The following is a 17,910-nucleotide window of genomic DNA, read 5'->3' on the forward strand; positions in this document are numbered from 1 at the left end:
AGCTTTGGATCACGCAACCCAGAGCAGCAAGCTCAGGCTTCGGTCCCCACTCCTGGGGTAGTGTAGTCATTTTTGTTGTCAGAAGGGGGTCGCGGTGCAATGAAGTTTGAGAACCGCTGCTCTAGAGGGTGGTATCCAGACAAGCATCCACATTTGTCCCCGTGGCCTTGGGATTCCATCTCCTATGAAACTGTCCCAGTGTCTGAGCAGACGTCGCACCAGGGAATGCGGAAGGGTTGCAGAGGAACCTAGGGAGATGTGCTGTCCTGTAAATGAGCAGCAGACACTGGAATGAAGCACTGCTATATAATACCCTGGTCAGACAACTGGGGTCAACATCCACTCACTCCAGTGGCTACTGTTGCAGCTGCCATCAAAGCCCTGAGTTACTGGAGCCCTGGCAAGGAACCTCTCCTTTGGCTCTCAGCCCAAGTAAACCTGTCGGCGTTGCAGCATCTTCTGAGTGTAGGGAAAACCCACATTATACTGCTAAGAGGGGCCCTGTGGGGGCTGCTGTATGCAGTTTCAGCGCTGAGCTGCGAGGTGCTCCCGTCTGCCTAGCTGCCTGTTCGGGTAATGGTTCCATGGTGCCGGCCTGCCAATGCCAGATGGTGTTTCTGAGCAGTGCCAGGTCCCAGCTGAGTGCTGCCCTGGGAGACACTAACAGAAGCTAGCTCTGCAGCAAGCCCTGCCAAACCAATGGCATATGCTCCACTCTGCCCTGCACCTGTCGACGGGTAGAATTCACACACGGCTCTTGTGGCCCTGACTTGAAGGAAAGAGGAAAATCTCAGCCCCATCTGGAGTGAATTTAATGGATAAACAACAGTGAAGAGAAGAAAGAGATGGAGGGACCGGTGACCATTGCTGATAGGAGAGGCTGGTGAGCAAAGGGACCTAGCAGAGGGAGAGTAGGTTGAGAGTAGGTTGAGAGATGGGAGCTACGGAAAGCCAGAGGAAAGAGCGGGGAAAGGAAGGACCATAGGAAAGAGTGTGTGTGTGTGTGTGTGTGTGTGTGTGTGTGTATGTGTAAGTGGGTGTGTACCTGAGAGCAATTGCACAGCTCCTGGGTGTGAAGGGATTCCTGTATTTTACGCTCCACAAGAAAATGCTTAGCACACATTTGCATCAGCTGTAGTGGAGAATAGAACCACTCCTCTGTGATCAGATGTCAAGCTCCAAGGACAGGCTGCGGTGATACTGTAGGAATTGTCCCATAAGGGCTCCTAGTTTTCACCATGAAATGGGGAAGAGGGACACAAACAAATTGGGGAGCAGCAACCAATTTCCATATTTGTTTATTATTTATTTTTTAAAAGTACAAATCCGGCTCTCTGCTCAGCAGTGCAATGATGCTGTGTTAATGCCGTGCAATGGAGCCCTACAAAACTGATCAAGAGAAACACAGATTCGGTTCCCTAGGAATGCTTGCCATCAAATAACCTAAATGTTTAGGGCCAGATCCTTAGCTCCACCAGCCTTAGTGGAGCAATGCTGATTTACACCAGCTGAGTCATCCTTTAAAAGATGAGATGTACACAACTAACACATTTTGCAGGTCCAAAAGGAATTTGTGCAGGCAAAATACAAAGTCTAATGACCTTATCTGTGCACATAAATCCAATTTGTGCATGCAAATTACAGACTTGATCTTGTGAAATGCTAATTACCTTGCAAGAGAGTTGCTCTTCACTTCAAAGGATATGGCCCAGTTTTGACTGGGCAAGCAAATGATTGTGCATTGCAGAATTCAAGGGCATTATTGACACAGCCTGTTGCACACTGAAATTGTGCACGTACACCAATTTGGGCCTGCAAATGGGGTGACTGTGTGTCTAACTACTCAGTTTGCACAAGAAAGTGGACATATGTTTAATTTTGGAGATAATCCGGAAATGCGAAAGGGTTTAAAGTAATAACCAGGAGAGACTACAAAAGAGTCAAAAAATGCAAGCCCAGTTTATGGGAGAATATATGTGCGGGCTCCTTTTTGGTAAAAATATAAGTGAAAGTGTTCAGTGCTATAATTTATTGAAATGAAATAGACTGGAAACAGATTCATATTGTGAATAATTTTTCCATCACCATAATCTGTCATTGAGAGACAGGGTACTTTGTTTCTCTGAAAAATTATTTTTATTGCTGGTTTAGTTACAAAAAGAATAATAATAATAATCATTATTACTAATAATGGCTTCTAGAGATCTTGTCATCTGAGGATCTCAAAGCACTTACAAAGGTAAGTAAGTGTTAACTGCATCTTACAGAAGAGAAAACTGAGGCACAAAAAGATTAAGTAACTTGCTCACAGTCACTCGGGGAGTCAGTTTCAGAGTGAGGATAAAAAGGAAGGTTTCCTGATTCCCAGATCCCAGCTTTAACTACTAGACACCAGTGCCATCTCTGTAGTTATAATAACCTGAACTTCTGGGCAGCAACAGAGATTCAGGTCAGATAAGCACTCAAAAAATTTGGATGCATCTCTGAACTTTGGTCTATAAAACTGATCGAGGAATCTTAAGAGAAAAAGATTTCCGTTACTTCCAGTCTCCAGGCCAGAATGCCACAAGAATAGCTTGCCTCTTGGTATTTTAGAGCCGCCCCCTACTACTTCCACATGCAGCCAGAAAGGTCATATGGGCATGAAAATGAAATCTACGTTTTAAGAAAGTTAGGTGAACTTTTTGTTCCTTGGAAGAGTTCCGTGTGAAGGATGATTGACAACTAAAACCACTCTATTTTTTTTTTCAAAAGGGTTCACCCACGCCTCAGTATCTGGCCTATATTGCATTATATATCCCTGATCCTGCAGTCTATCACTACTAAAACTACAATCCATCGGTGATCTTCCTGAAAACACCATCCTGGCCACTATGGATGTAGAAGCCCTCTACACCAACATTCCACAAAAAGATGGACTACAAGCCGTCAGGAACAGTATCCCCGATAATGTCACGGCAAACCTGGTGGCTGAACTTTGTGACTTTGTCCTCACCCACAACTATTTCACATTTGGGGACAACGTATACCTTCAAATCAGCGGCACTGCTATGGGTACCCGCATGGCTCCACAGTATGCCAACATTTTTATGGCTGACTTAGAACAACGCTTCCTCAGCTCTCGTCCCCTAATGCCCCTACTCTACTTGCGCTACATTGATGACATCTTCATCATCTGGACCCATGGAAAAGAAGCCCTTGAGGAATTCCACCATGATTTCAACAATTTCCATCCCACCATCAACCTCAGCCTGGACCAGTCCACACAAGAGATTCACTTCCTGGACACTATGGTGCTAATAAGCGATGGTCACATAAACGCCACCCTATACCGGAAACCTACTGACCGCTATTCCTACCTACATGCCTCCAGCTTTCATCCAGACCACACCACACGATCCATTGTCTATAGCCAAGCTCTATGATACAACCGCATTTGCTCCAACCCCTCAGACAGAGACAAACACCTACAAGATCTCTATCAAGCATTCTTAAAACTACAATACCCACCTGCTGAAGTGAAGAAACAGATTGACAGAGCCAGAAGAGTACCCAGAAGTCACCTACTACAGGACAGGCCCAACAAAGAAAATAACAGAACGCCACTAGCCATCACCTTCAGCCCCCAACTAAAACCTCTCCAACGCATTATCAAGGATCTACAACCTATCCTGAAGGACGACCCATTACTCTCACAGATCTTGGGAGACAGGCCAGTTTTTGCTTACAGACAGCCCCCCAACCTGAAGCAAATACTCACCAGCAACCACACACCACACAACAGAACCACTAACCCAGGAACCTATCCTTGCAACAAAGTCCATTGCCAACTGTGTCCACATATCTATTCAGGGGACACCATCATAGGGCCTAATCACATCAGCCAAACTATCAGAGTCTCATTCACCTGTACATCTACCAATGTGATATATGCCATCATGTGCCAGCAATGCCCCTCTGCCATGTACATTGGTCAAACTGGACAGTCTCTACGTAAAAGAATAAATGGACACAAATCAGACGTCAAGAATTATAACATTCAAAAACCAGTTGGAGAACACTTCAATCTCTTTGGTCACTCGATTACAGACCTAAAAGTTGCAATTCTTCAATAAAAAAACTTCAAAAACAGACTCCAATGAGAGACTGCTGAACTGGAATTAATTTGCAAACTGGATACAATTAACTTAGGCTTGAATAGAGACTGGGAGTGGATGGGTCGTTACCCAAAGTAAAACTATTTCCCCATGTTTATTGCTCCCCTCCACCCCCGACTGTTCCTCAGACGTTCTTGTCAACTGCTGGAAATGGTCCACCTTGATTATAACTACAAAAGGTTTCCGCCCCCCCCCCGTCCCCCTCCCGCTGTCCTGCTGGTAATAGCTCACATTAAGTGATCACTCTCTTGTTACAATGCATATGGTAACACCCATTGTTTCATGTTCTCTATGTATATAAATCTCCCCACTGTATTTTCCACTGAATGCATCCGATGAAGTGAGCTGTAGCTCACGAAAGCTTATGCTCAGATAAATTTGTTAGTCTCTAAGGTGCCACAAGTACTCCTTTTCTTTTTACTGGTTTCAATGAAACCTTTGGAAAGCAGGATGAGGCCCTAGGTAAGATTGTGTGATGGATACAATCCAGATGAAGCCTGCTGAGATGGTTTGGAATGTCCCTGTGAAGTCAAACCAGAGTCATCCTTAGCCACAGAATATGAGCGACACTAAGGTTTCTAGGTCAAAACTCACAGCCTCTTTATATTAAACAGCTCATTGCTGTTTCTTTGTGAGTGGAAAAGAATTCCAGCTATCCAAAGAGAACAGCACAGAACATCCGTGTGCAAGTGACACACATGGGGGAACATATGATGCAACCCAATTTTGGAACATTGAGGTTTTGGATTAAGCGGGGTTAGGATGAGTAGGGTCTGGTCTATAAATGTTATTCTGGATCTCTCCAGCACTCTCAACGTCAGACCACAGAAAATAAAATGTAGCTGGTTTTCTATTTTTGTATAAATTTCAATTAATTGTAATTCAGCAAGTGCTACTGCTCTAGGTGGTAATTGTTTCTATCCCTGGAAACTGTAAACTTCTTAAGAATCCAGTGCCCTCCTGCTCAAGACGCTCTATTTTATCAGTAAAGAGAGAGCTTCATTTGAACTGTATCCCTGTCTCCTCTCATTTCTTGCTTTGGTGTAATAACAATAATATGTAGCATTTATAGAGCACTTTGCTACTTCAAAGCCCATTTGCAGCCATTAACTAATTAACATCCTCCCCTGTGATGGGGGTGGGTAAGTAAGTACTGTACTATCCCACGCCTTCTGCCTGCTGACATGTCCCGACGCCATGGTAAGAAACATCGCAGCAAACGCCCTCCATGACGCAACAAAGAAGCGGATTGGAAGAGCCCCCTCCAACCAAGATACTGCCAGCTTCCTGAGCGTTTCCCTGGATGGCGAATGTGGATGGGACGGGCGCGACATCGCTTCACTGTGGTCCCGCGCTCTCAATGCCACGCGTCGCCTGGGGAAGCACGTCAGCTGCTGCTGGGAGTGGTGCGAGGAGTGCCAGGAGCTGGGAGTCCTGGTGCCGCAGATCAGGTCCGACGACAACACCATCGTCACCCCGAGCGCCAGGGGCATGCTGGAGAGGACCCTGAAGGCAGCCATCCATTCACTGGACATGGAAACCCTGAAGCATAAACCAGACCAGGGTAAAGCCTTCGAATTGACCAGCAAGTGGGACGCCAGCAACCACTTCCTCACCGCCGGCGGCTTCACCCGTTTCGCTGACCGGCGGTTCATCCACCGTGCCCGGCTCAACTGCATCCCGCTCAACGGAGCCGTCCACCATGGGAACCGAGACAAGCGTTGCAGGGAGTGCGGCTACTCCAACGAGACCCTGCCCCATGTCCTGTGCAGCTGCAAGCCCCACTCCAGAGCCTGGCAGTTGCGCCACAACACCATCCAGAACTGCCTGGTGAAAGCCATCGCACCGCGCCTGGGGGAGGTCACCGTGAACTGCGCCATCCCCGGTACCGACAGCCCGCTGCGACCTGACGTGGTAGTCACTGACGAGGCCCAGAAAAAGATCATCCTCATCGACATCATGGTCTCCTTCGAGAACAGGACCCTGGCCTTCCGTGAAGCCTGAGCTCGTAAGCTGGAAAAATACGCCCTCCCCCCCGGCCAACACCCTGAGAGCGAAGGGCTACAAGGTGCAGATGGACACCCTGATTGTCGGAGCCCTGGGCGCTTGGGACCCCTGCAACGGGCATGTGCTGTGGACCTGTGGGATCGGTCGACGCTACGCACGGCTCATGCGGCGCCTCATGGTCTCGGACACCATTTGATGGTCCAGGGACATCTACATCGAACACATCACCGGCCACCGACAGTACCAGGAGGTGTGAGCTGGAACGACATCGTGCACCCACTATGGGAAAGGGACTGAGAGACTTTTTCCATTGGACCATATGAACTGGAACTATAAACCCACTGAACGTTAAATCCCACCAAATGAGGGTAGATCCATCATCATCATCGTATCCACTCATTATACTCCACACCTGAACATAGCCATTATATGGACATCATACCCCCATATCTCAATGTCTGTACTTTGACCCATTAAACTTTTACCCCCAATCAGGGAGATTGCAGATTATGTATTCCTTACGCCACCTGTTCCTAAACCGAATTTCACACCCCTTGATAATCTGTACCTTATTCCCTGATAACCGGAAACTTCTATGCTTAAACTCTGTACCGTTTTCTTTTTACTTCAACATTATCCTCCTTTTGCAGATGGGGAAGTTGAGACAGAGAGGAGTCTGACAGAGTGGGATTAGAACTTGGGAATTTCTGGCTGTCCCCAGGCTGTACTGAGCCCCTGCAACTCCTATGCAAATCGACCTCTTTGGAGTCTCACAATCATCCTTTTAGGATTAGCTCCTGTAAAGCTGATTGAAATTTTTGTAGTTGGAAGGTTATATCAATGAAAAGTGGCTTTTTCACCAAAACAAAAATATTCAGTTTGGTTGAAATTTTCCAATTTTTTCATCAAAATCTGAAATTTTCCGCCCATTTTTAAAAATCCCTTTTCCTCTGCTTTTTCCAGTGGGAAAAATGAAGGGGAATGGGTGATGCAAGGGGTTGGGGGTGGGGAAACACTTTTCTTTTGGTTTCTATTTTATTGAAGAATCAAAAGAAAACCACAACATGACCCACAAATTTTCAAATGAAATAAAAATGCTTCATTCTGTTACAAATTTTACACAGAAAATACATAGCATTTTGGAACCCGCTTGAGCAGTGATACACTCTACATTTATAGAGAGCCTTTCATCCTGAAATATCCCAGAGCACTTCAACTGATATGCAAACAATGCACAGAGAGAAGACTGTGCACAACTTAAAAGCAGTCACTTTTGGGTGAAACACAGCAACAAAGCAAGGTTGCCCAGCCCTTCAGAGTAGGAATGCTCATTGTCTGGGCCACATGCATGTCTTAAAAAGATTGTTAGAAGAGAACAAGCATCATCCAGCTACACTCGAGCCCTGTGGGAATGGGAAGTATCACTGTGCTTCTGACAGTTGGAGAAACTGAGGTGCAGAGAAGAGAAATGAGTTGCCCCAGATCACACACCGAGTGGTAAAGAAGGGATTGTTAGAATTTAGGAGCCCACTAGACAATGCTACCTTACTGTTTATGATTCAGACTTTACTGAAATTGCCCGGCTGCCAAACACTACATCAAGCTCTGCACACAAAACCCACATTCCCTAGGCATAACCAAACATTAACTATGCGAAAGTGGGCCGGAATCAACCCAAAGTGAGGTAATGGAGCCACAGAAAGAGATAGGGAAGCTGGACTCCCATATTCATGTCCTTAGGGAAAGCCAACTGAATGGGAAATGCCAGCGTAAGGAAAGGACATTCCCATCGCATGTCATCTGGAAAAGGGAGGGTCGGAAATTGCAGGGCAAAGGCAGCACTTCTCCTTGGCCTTTATCTGCTTTCCAGAGCTTTCTCCTGAGGAAAGTTTCGCTCCATTGGATAAGGAGGAGAGACAGCCAACAGATGGCACTGTGCTGTTTCCGAAAGCAGTGGCTCTCAGCCTTTCCAGACGACTGTACCCCTTTCAGGAGGCTGAGTTCTCTTGTGTACCCCCAATTTTCACCTCACTTAAAAACTACTTGCTTACAAAATTGGACATAAAAATACAAAAGTCACAGCCACACTATTACTGAAATATTATGCACTTTCTCATTTTTACCATATAACCATAAAATAAATCAGTTGGAATATAAATATTGTACTTACATTTCAGCGTATAGTACATAGAGCAGTATAAACAAGGCATTGTCTGTATATTTAAGTGTGTACTGACTTCGCTAGAGCTTTTTATGTAGCCTGTTGTGAAACTAGGCAAATAACTAGATGAGTTGATGTACCCCCTGGAAGACCTCTGCGTACCCCCAGGAGTACGCAAACTCCCGGTTGAGAACCACTGGGGAGCCAGTACTACTGTGGGTCAGGGCAAGGCTAAACTACAAACATCCCTCTGTGGGATGTTTAAAACACTTTATTATGGAAATTTCAGTGCTGCGTGGAATCTTCTTGTCCACCACGTGCACAAGTGACTACCTTTCCTCCATGCAACTGAGCCAAATCAGCTAGAGCAGCCAGAACGATCCGTAGGCCATGAGGACAGCTCTTTAGTAAGGAGAGGTCAGGCTGTGTTGGTGGTGGTCGCGCAGGCTGCAGAACCGTCAAGGAAGTGGTTGTACTCACAAGGCGTATGACATGCATTACTTCGGCAATTCATTTTGGGTAGTCGGAGGTGTCTGCTCCCAACATTGCAGGACAGTATTCGCTAACACAGCTTGGACAGCAACTAGCCCTGTGTCAGGAACCTGTGCAGGTGAGGGATGGAATATTCTTCCCCAGTTTGGAGCTAGGGCGTAGCGGAACAACTCAGCTACTCTCCTTCGGAATGAAGTAGGGCCACGGCCTGCTATGATGCAGAGAATTTGGCTAGTGGATCGACAGAGTTTGCTGCTCTCTAGCTTTTCTGCAAACGTTTCCCTGATGGCAGTCAGAAGGTGGCCCTGTGGAAAAGTGCAGAGCACCCCAGGCCGTGGGCTTCCCATGGCCTGTCCCCCTTTCTCCGCTATGCAGAACTGCATCGGTTGTGCTTTGGGGGGGTCTCATGCACCCTTTTAAGGAAAGGCAGGATGTGATCATCGGTGTGTTGTTTCACTTGAAATGTTAATTGTTAATGCAAAGGGCCACAGTAAAACCATTTTGGGATACAAAAATCTTCCTTCCATCTGCTCAGGCCTGGCCAATGACAGCGGGCGTCAAACCCAGGCTAGAAAAATTTGCTCCTAATCTGTCCTCCCTAAAACTAAATGCTAACACAGCAACACCCCTGGTGCAGCATCTGTGTCTGCCCCCAAGAAATCGATTGCAATCAATCACTCACAGTCGATCAGCCTGGCAGGAACCAGTGTAGATTCCTCTGGGAAGGCAATCCAATCAGCTGATGGTCATCATCTTCAGCTTGTCTTCAGCCCCAGGGATCTGTGCTGTGCTGCTTTGAGCGGTGGGTTTCCCATTTTTAGAGAACAGGGAGCATTCAGGCAAGGGATGGGGTAAGGCTACCTATGGATCATAGATGTTAGAGATAGGTAAGTCCTACCAGGTCATCTAGTCCTTCCCTATCAATGCGGGATTGTTCTTTATTTCACGGATACTAGTGCTTTGTCTGGTGTAGCATTCAATATTCCAAGAGATGGTAGACGGTCTAGTGCAGCCTGCAGTAATACGTGGGTGATGCATACCAGAATCACACTGGCATGTTTGGATGATTTATCTCCAAATTTTGTGTTTTTCCGAACTGTTCGTTCGTTCGTTCTTTCTCTTCTATTTTTTTTATTTAGGAAGTTTTAACAAGTGTACAAACCCTTGCCATGTAAATATCAGATAGAAAACAATCATGACAACAGTTATCTTTTGTTCAAAAAAGACATTCTACAGGAATACAGTCATCAGATCTTTCTATTTTGCAGGGTGTTACCACATTCCAGAGCGAGCATTTTTACACCTATGTGGTTTCTAGTGATTTAATTAAATTGAGTGACCTCTTGATGTACACATATTTAACAGACTAGGTATGTCTAGCAAATGTTAATATTCAAAAAAATTGGACAGGTGTGCTTTTCCCCCCAGGTAATTGGACTTTCTCGGAGTATTGAATAAAAGGTAATAAAATACCTAAGTATCTATCTGTCCTCTCTCTATTTTGCTGAATAGGTAATTAGTGTATTAATTTTCCCATAACCACAACCTCCCATATTTTTGAACCATTCCTCAATGATTGGTTTTTGCCCATATTTCTGACTCCTCCAGGTCTCTTGGAGTTATTACTCTGTCCTCAGTGCTGTGTACAACTCCACCCCATTTCAGATCACCTGCCGATTCCCTCACTGTGCTGCTTCCCTCTCTTCCAGACCACTAATGAAGATGTTAAATAGTAAGCTTGGACCTAACTAAGCTCCCTGCGCTATCCTGCACTTGATACCCCTTCCCCTTTGGACATGTGGCCATTGACCAGCAAGTGGCTCTGGTGGGAAGGACTGGAGAAAGGCAGAACGTACAAGAGTTCACGCAATAATTCTGTCTCAACAAATCAGTGACAGTACTCAGCTGGGGGCTGATGCTCCTTAGGGGCCAAATGCCAGGTTGATGAGATATATTCCGAAATATGAACTGATTGTCTTACCTTCATTAGCAATGCTCCTGATGCCCCAGTGGGTCAAGCGCTGGGTACAGAACATTAGCCTGAGTAGTTAATGGATGGGCAGTGCTGATGTGAATACTCCACAACTGGTGACAGCTCTGTGACCCTCGTACGTTATACTCTTTCTTCTAGTCCATCTAACCTTTCATTGGTTTCCCCTGATGCTTAGCTTCCTTTGTTTGTTCTATAATCCTGGAGGGCCCAGTTCAGCAAACAGGCTCAGAGCATCCATAGAGCAACTAAGCACCCTCAACTCCCATTGTGGGCATGCGGATCCTCTTAAAAAGTGTTAAGCACTTATCCTCCCATTTCTACCAGGCTAGAGCAGGCGACTGCAGTGACTTCATTCTTGTAACTGGCGTGTGGTAGACCATTAATTCCTTACCCTCCCACAGCAGACCTGGCATCAGCATATATATATATCTCGACATCACTCCAATCTGACACCTCCGTTTAGATTACTAAAGTCAAATTAGGGTAAGTAGCTGTATGAGGATGACCTATACCCTGTCAATCTTTACATCATTCAAAGCCAATTTAACCTATTCAGTCATAACAGGGTCAAAGTGATTGAATAATTCTGCTGCTAATGCTGGGGTAGATCTGCTCTTTGTTTTATTTTGTCATTTCTTTTAGCCACGTCAGTGCTTCTATTTTGTCCTTCCGTGTCTGTGTCTAAAAGTAAAGAGAATAAAAAGATACTCAATTAAGCCTTCCAAGATGATTACAAAATAAAGCCTTGTTTTGAATGTGTATTTTCAGAAGAATTAGCATAAAGAAGTGTGGACGTGTGAATTCTTAGAATTTGCAAGCACAATTTATTTTCGCAGGTCAATAGCTCTTATTGTCTGCTCTGCCAAGTTGTTCAAACATCTATAATGCTCTCAAAACATTGCTTAATTAGATTCTAGAGAACATTGACATACAAACAAAAAATATTAATATCAAGCATTCCGGCATCATTTGGAGTTTACATAGATCAAAGATCATTTTTGGTGCAAAGAGGTTATGCATGTGACAGGTTGCTACTCTGCAAGTTAAGAATATGAATCACATGACATGACAGAGAAGCCACGATCAGAGAACTGAACACAAAGAAGAAGGAATATAAACTCAGGAGGGATATGCAGAAGATCAAAACAGCATTCAATAGAAATGGAGGAAAAAGAAAGATTACTGTGGATGTGAGACAAATACCCTATAGAAAATACTGCAGAACTCTACAGTAATACCCCCAAAAATATTGCTTTTTGTGTACAGTTATGGATCAATACTGTAGAAGGACAGTACTTTTTATAAGGGTTGGACCCGTAGAAGACTCTGGACAAAGTCTTAAAGTCCTTTTTCAGGCAAAATACCCATTGAAGTCAATAGGAATTTTGACGGAGAAAGGAGTGAGTGAAAACTGAGCAAGGTCTTCAGATTATGGCCTTCTCTTATTTCAGTCAGCTGATACTGGAAGTGCTATTTTAAAGCAGGCGATATAATGAAGAGAAGAATCAAACCTGGGAGATTTGGAAGGGCAGGCTCCCTTATAAAGGGCAGGGTCCCTCTTTGGGTTTTGACCAGTGGTGTCAAAAATCTTTACCCAATCTGCAGCACTGGGGCGCCTCCCTCCCACCCCCAGGTTGAAAGACTTGGGCTTGTGGGGCTCGCGATGCCATGCTGAAAATAGCTGCATAGACTTGCAGATCTGGCTGGAGCTCTGGCTCTGAAGCCTACGGAGAGGGAAGGGTTTCATAGCTTGAACTCCAGCCCAAGCCACAACTTCAAAACACTGTCTACACAGCAGTATGGAGAGCAGTAGTATGAGCCTTGTGAGCCTGAGTCTGCTGACCCAGGCCAGGAGGTTCGCTGCTGCGGCCTATATAGACATACCCTTTATGACCAAAAAGATTTTTGACACCACCGGTCTGCATCAGAAGCGCTCAGCCTGTGGGTTGTGACTCCAGGCAGGTTGTGAACAGGTGTCAGAGGTAGCAACCATCCTGCTATTCCCATATTGCTAACTGGGTGTATGGGAGCTACCAGCTAGATCCTAGCTAAATGGGAGAGAGGTCTCAGAGGGCGCTGGTGTGGAAAAACGGGGTCACGGCATGGTAAAGATTGACCATCCTGGAGGATGTAATGATCCTCCTAGTGGTTATAGGGGATAGGTGACGTATCTGCATGTACAGGATGTAGAAGGAGATGGTGGGTCCCTTACAACAGCTATAGATGTCCCAGCTCCTCCTTCTTGGGACAGTTCTGGAGAACTGGAGCAGTCGCATGGCAGCCTGGACGGCTCTGGGATAAATAAAACTAGCCTGTGAGTGGATTGGTTTGAACTAATTTTCAGTTTGGTTAAAGGGATCTTACAAATGCTGGCTTCCATGGCACTTGGAAGAGCAAGATGGCGCCTCCCCAGGCACACTGAGCAGAAACCAAGACCTGAAGAGTGAACCATAGTGAGATGCATGTGAGCTTGGTATAACGTAGTGAGAGAACGGTGAAACAGGTAAAGGGCAAACCAAGGGGAAGTTAATAAATTCCAGTTAAAATGTATATTAATTTAAAAAATATTAATAAGCCAAAGTTTTATTTAATATTATTGTACTAGAATGAGGAATCATGAATAAATAAAACCAGATGGCAGATTGATAATACAACCTCAAGAAATGCACTTGTGGGGTGTATTTTCTTCTCGATGTGTAGAGATTTATATGTGTATTTCTCATTAGCTTTCATGGGAATTGTGTTTGTAAATCCTGTATATCAGGAAATAGGTGGGTTTGTTTCAACACACACAATTATCTCCTTATATTAGATATATTAGTTTCAAAAGTGCTTTGTCTGTATTTCATTATAGATCACAAAGACCTGCCCAAACCATTGTAAATAACTGAAAAATATGCAACAGAATCGAGGGCCAGTGTTTTAAAATGTGGGCAACTTGTGGTATTATTTAAGTGCACTCTGCTTTTCCCCTTCAACTTTTTCCCAGGACGTCCAATGCTAGATGCAAGCAATGGGTCTAGCATGTGCCACTAGAAACATTACCAACCTCCAGTGATCAGATTAGTACCAGCAATGGGTCTTGATTGCTGGTAACATGTCTAGCATTGATGGCTAGTAAAGCTACTAGGGCCTGATCCCACTGGATGCTGAATGCTCTCACAGCCCATTGAAGTCAACTGGAGTTGAAGGTGCTCTGCATCTAACAAAATTTGGCTTTTGTTGATTTCCCACATGGGCAAAGTGTCATGTTGTCCTCTTAGAAAAAAGGAGTGGAGAGGGAAAATGCATCAAAAGAACTAAATACTTCTAATGTTTTGAGTTTCATGCTAAGACCCCAATTCAGTAAAGCATTTGAACATGTGCTTCACTTTAAACACATGTTTAAATGCTTTGTGGAATCAGGGCCTAAGTGTATGAATTGGCGATTTTTGAAAAATCTAATTTTAAATAGGCCCTTAGTTATACCACAGTTGTAAAGCTCTCTCCCTCTCTCTAGCTCCAGTCTACCTAGTATCTAGCCTCTGTAGGTTGAAATAATCTGTTTAAAATCCACATGAAAGTAAGTTGTTGTTTTTATTCCATTTTAACTAGTATCGTTAAAATAAAAGCAAGGGCGATGGTTTCCAAGCGTACAGATGTGACTGTTCAATCGAAAAGTCTTTTAAGTATGTTCAATTATATGCCACTTTAGAACAATGTTAGTTTTCTGCACCAAAAGGAAATACAGGAGCTCACGAGCTTCTTTCCATAGTCTTGAAGACAAATTGAAATAGTGCAAAAGAAGTTAGTAAGTGGCACACTGCTCTGTATTTCAGGAGGTATGTAACAGCCTTCACATGTGTGTGGGAATCTGCCTCATACCATTCCAAGCAGCACAAATTTTCCTGACAGCTTCATGGTTTGGGAAGAGGGCCTATGTAAAGCAAGACATAGCAAAGGGTAAAACAGAAATTTCCTAGAAACTGATTGTTTAAAGCATGGGTTCTCAAACTTCATTACACCATGACCCCCTTCTGACAACAAAAAGAACTATATGACCCCAGGAGGGGGAACCAAAGCCTGAGCTCACTGAAGCCCCTCTGCCTGGGGGGGCAAAACCCAAGCCCAGTGGGGCCAAAGCGGCCTGTAACCTGAGCCCCGCTACTCAGGGCAGAACTCTGCCTTTCCGTATCCACCTTTGTTTCTTATCACATCACCTCCTCCACTTCCTTTCCTCAACCAATGGTGGCAGCCTTGAACGTCTGCTTCTTCCACAGTGCTCCTCATGCATGGAGCATCATCCCTGAATTAATCCACAAAACCATTTCCCACCTCAAGACCCTTTTCTGTCTATCCAAGGTATTTAGAAGGTCCCTATTATCCTGGTATGTGAGTGCCCCACAACTTTTACCATATTTATCCTTACAAGCCCCCTGGAAGGTAGGACAGTTCTAGTATCCTCATTTTACAGATGGGGAACTGAGGCACAAAGGGCTAAGTGACTTGCCCAGGTCACACAAGAGGTCTGTGGCAGAGCAGGGAATTGAACCGTGGTTTCCTGAGTCCAAGGCAAGTGCCCTAAGCGTCCTTCTTCCTGGTTCTGCTGTGAGGCCTACAAGAAGTCAGCCAGGTGATGCAGCAGTTGGAGACATTTATTTTTTAACAAAACCTTCAATGACTTTGAACCATACCATTCTGCACAGCTTGTCTGTATAACTGAGTGATGCTATTTTGGTTATCTTTGGTAATCCTTCTCTTTCTACCTCACCGTCTCTTTCTGTTGGTTGTCATGATCACTAGCTGCTCTTGTTTCAAATAAGATCGCAAGTTCCTCAGAGCATGGGCCATGTTTTACTCTGTGTCACACAGTGCCCATCGCAATGGGATCCCATTTATGGATTACATTCCTTCCATGTTTGATAGTTCTAGCTGATACACACCAGAGGTTTGCCCTTTGAATGATCTGGAGGTTGTGAGTTCATCTGAGTACCGAAAGAAATTGTTCAGAAAAGCATCATTGGTCGCTAAACAGTGAATTATGAGAATTTGTATTAGTGATGTAGCACCAAGCTTTTCAGAATGGTGATTGGAAATGAGCTCTTGGATCCCGTTAGGGGAAATTACCTACAACATCAGCAGCCAGATTTGCACTGGGCTTTAACCCAGATTATCAATATGCACATTCAGTGTGCACCAAGCACATACTAATCAGATAGCTAGGAACCTAACTATCGATTGGATCATACAAGGGTAATTTGCAATGGCAGATTCAGGGGCTTGTGGCTGAAGAACTGTGGGTGCAGTCAATCAGAAGTTTCTAAGAAGATGTGGTCTCTTTGCCTGGATTTAAGAGTGTGCAGAGCATTCTATTACATTTGAAATTGGAGCAAACCGCTGTCAAACAGAGGTACACTATGGCTGTAGGAGCATCAATGCTGGGAATTCTGAATACAACTCTAAAAGCCTTCCTATGTATTTATTTGCATTAAAGGGGTGCTGTCAACTTGAAGTACTGAATCATGGAAAATGCTGGACCGACTGTAGTTACAGTCACTGAAAGACATTAAATCAAAAATATTTTTGTGCATTAGATAGCACTTTGTCTCTAGTCAGCGTCACTGGTCAGTAGACGGTTATTTGCATCACCCATGCACTGCTCTGCAAGAGGGTGTTTACCAACGACAGCAGCAGCAGCAAAGCTGAAACGGAAGAGGCTGCTGCTAGGTGTGTGTATATTAACAATGGGGAGGGAAGGTTAGCCAGAACAAGTCCAGTGGTGTTCTTGAGCTGGTCCAAAACACCTTTACAGACCCAGCAGTGGAACAGAAAAGTCCTTCTCACATTTGTAAAGGGATAAAAAAAAAATATCTACTTCAAGAGCCCTCTCCCAGAACGTCGGACTTTTAAATTAGTCACTTTAAAAAAAAGTTGACAGTGTCCTCCAGAGTTCATTATCCTCAGTGGAAATGGCTTACTTTGTGATCTGTTCACACGTGTGTTGGTTTTTCAGGAAGCCACAGACCCACGGAGAAATTTAGTACAGTGTTACATGCAGAGTGGCACCAATCAAAATACAGCTCAAGTGGAGTTTCCACTGGGTCATGGTCTCACAAAAGTTCATAATGCCCAGCACCCTGGCTTCTAAAATTGCTGCCTCCCCAGTGGGAGAGTGTGTTTGCACATGTCGTTGGCTACACATGTGACTGTGTGTTTGCGCACACATGCCCATTCACAAACCATGTAGAACAGTGGTGTTCAACCTGTGGTCCATGGCCCCCTAGGGGTCTGCAGACTATGTCTAAGATTTCCAAAGGGGTCAGCACCTCATTCAAAAAATTTTGGGGGGTTGCAAATGAAAAAAGGTTGAAAACGACTGATATAGAAAACAGCAAGGCAGAAAAGGAGGAAATACGTTTTTCACTAATGAGAAAAAGGAAAGACCATCCGTGTTGAGACACTGAGATCTAAGCATTCAACAGGCATAGATTTATAGAGCTAATACATACACTACAATGTACAGATAGAGTACAAGCATACGGATCTGTAGAGATAGTACTGACACCAGGTCTGCAGAAATAATAGACGACTCGATGATATTCCGTGTACAGGATTTATTGTAGCTAAGTGATGGAGCAGCAGTTCTCCAAGGTTCAGTTTTGGCGATCAAGTGTGTGGAATCCAAACCCCAATGCTTTGTCTCTTCATAATCCCCAGCAGCAGTTTTATGGGGCCCCCATCCAATGTTTATATCTTCCCTTTATGAGTCCCAGCGATGACAGTTGCCAAGGGAGTACCTCGCTGTTACTGTGCAAGATGCATGGATCAATTAACTCAGTTGCTGGGTTTCCCTTTTGAATCAATTAACTGGAACTGAAATTAACTAAAAATATCCTTTGCTTATTAACAGACTGAACTAATTGCAATAAAAGGTAAGAAAACTCAAACCCCAACACAGATTCTGTTTGTCACAGTGAATTTCTACCCTCCTCTTTATCTCAAATATTCCTCATTTACTAAATGGGCTAATGACTACAACCTCCAAATCAATACTGTCATTCTTTGATAAGAAGGCTACTTGCTTATCGTGCCATCACCAAGGCATTCCAGCAGTGTGGGGA

Source organism: Lepidochelys kempii, chromosome 10, assembly GCF_965140265.1.
Source record: "Lepidochelys kempii isolate rLepKem1 chromosome 10, rLepKem1.hap2, whole genome shotgun sequence".
NCBI classification, from domain to species: Eukaryota; Metazoa; Chordata; order Testudines; family Cheloniidae; genus Lepidochelys; species Lepidochelys kempii.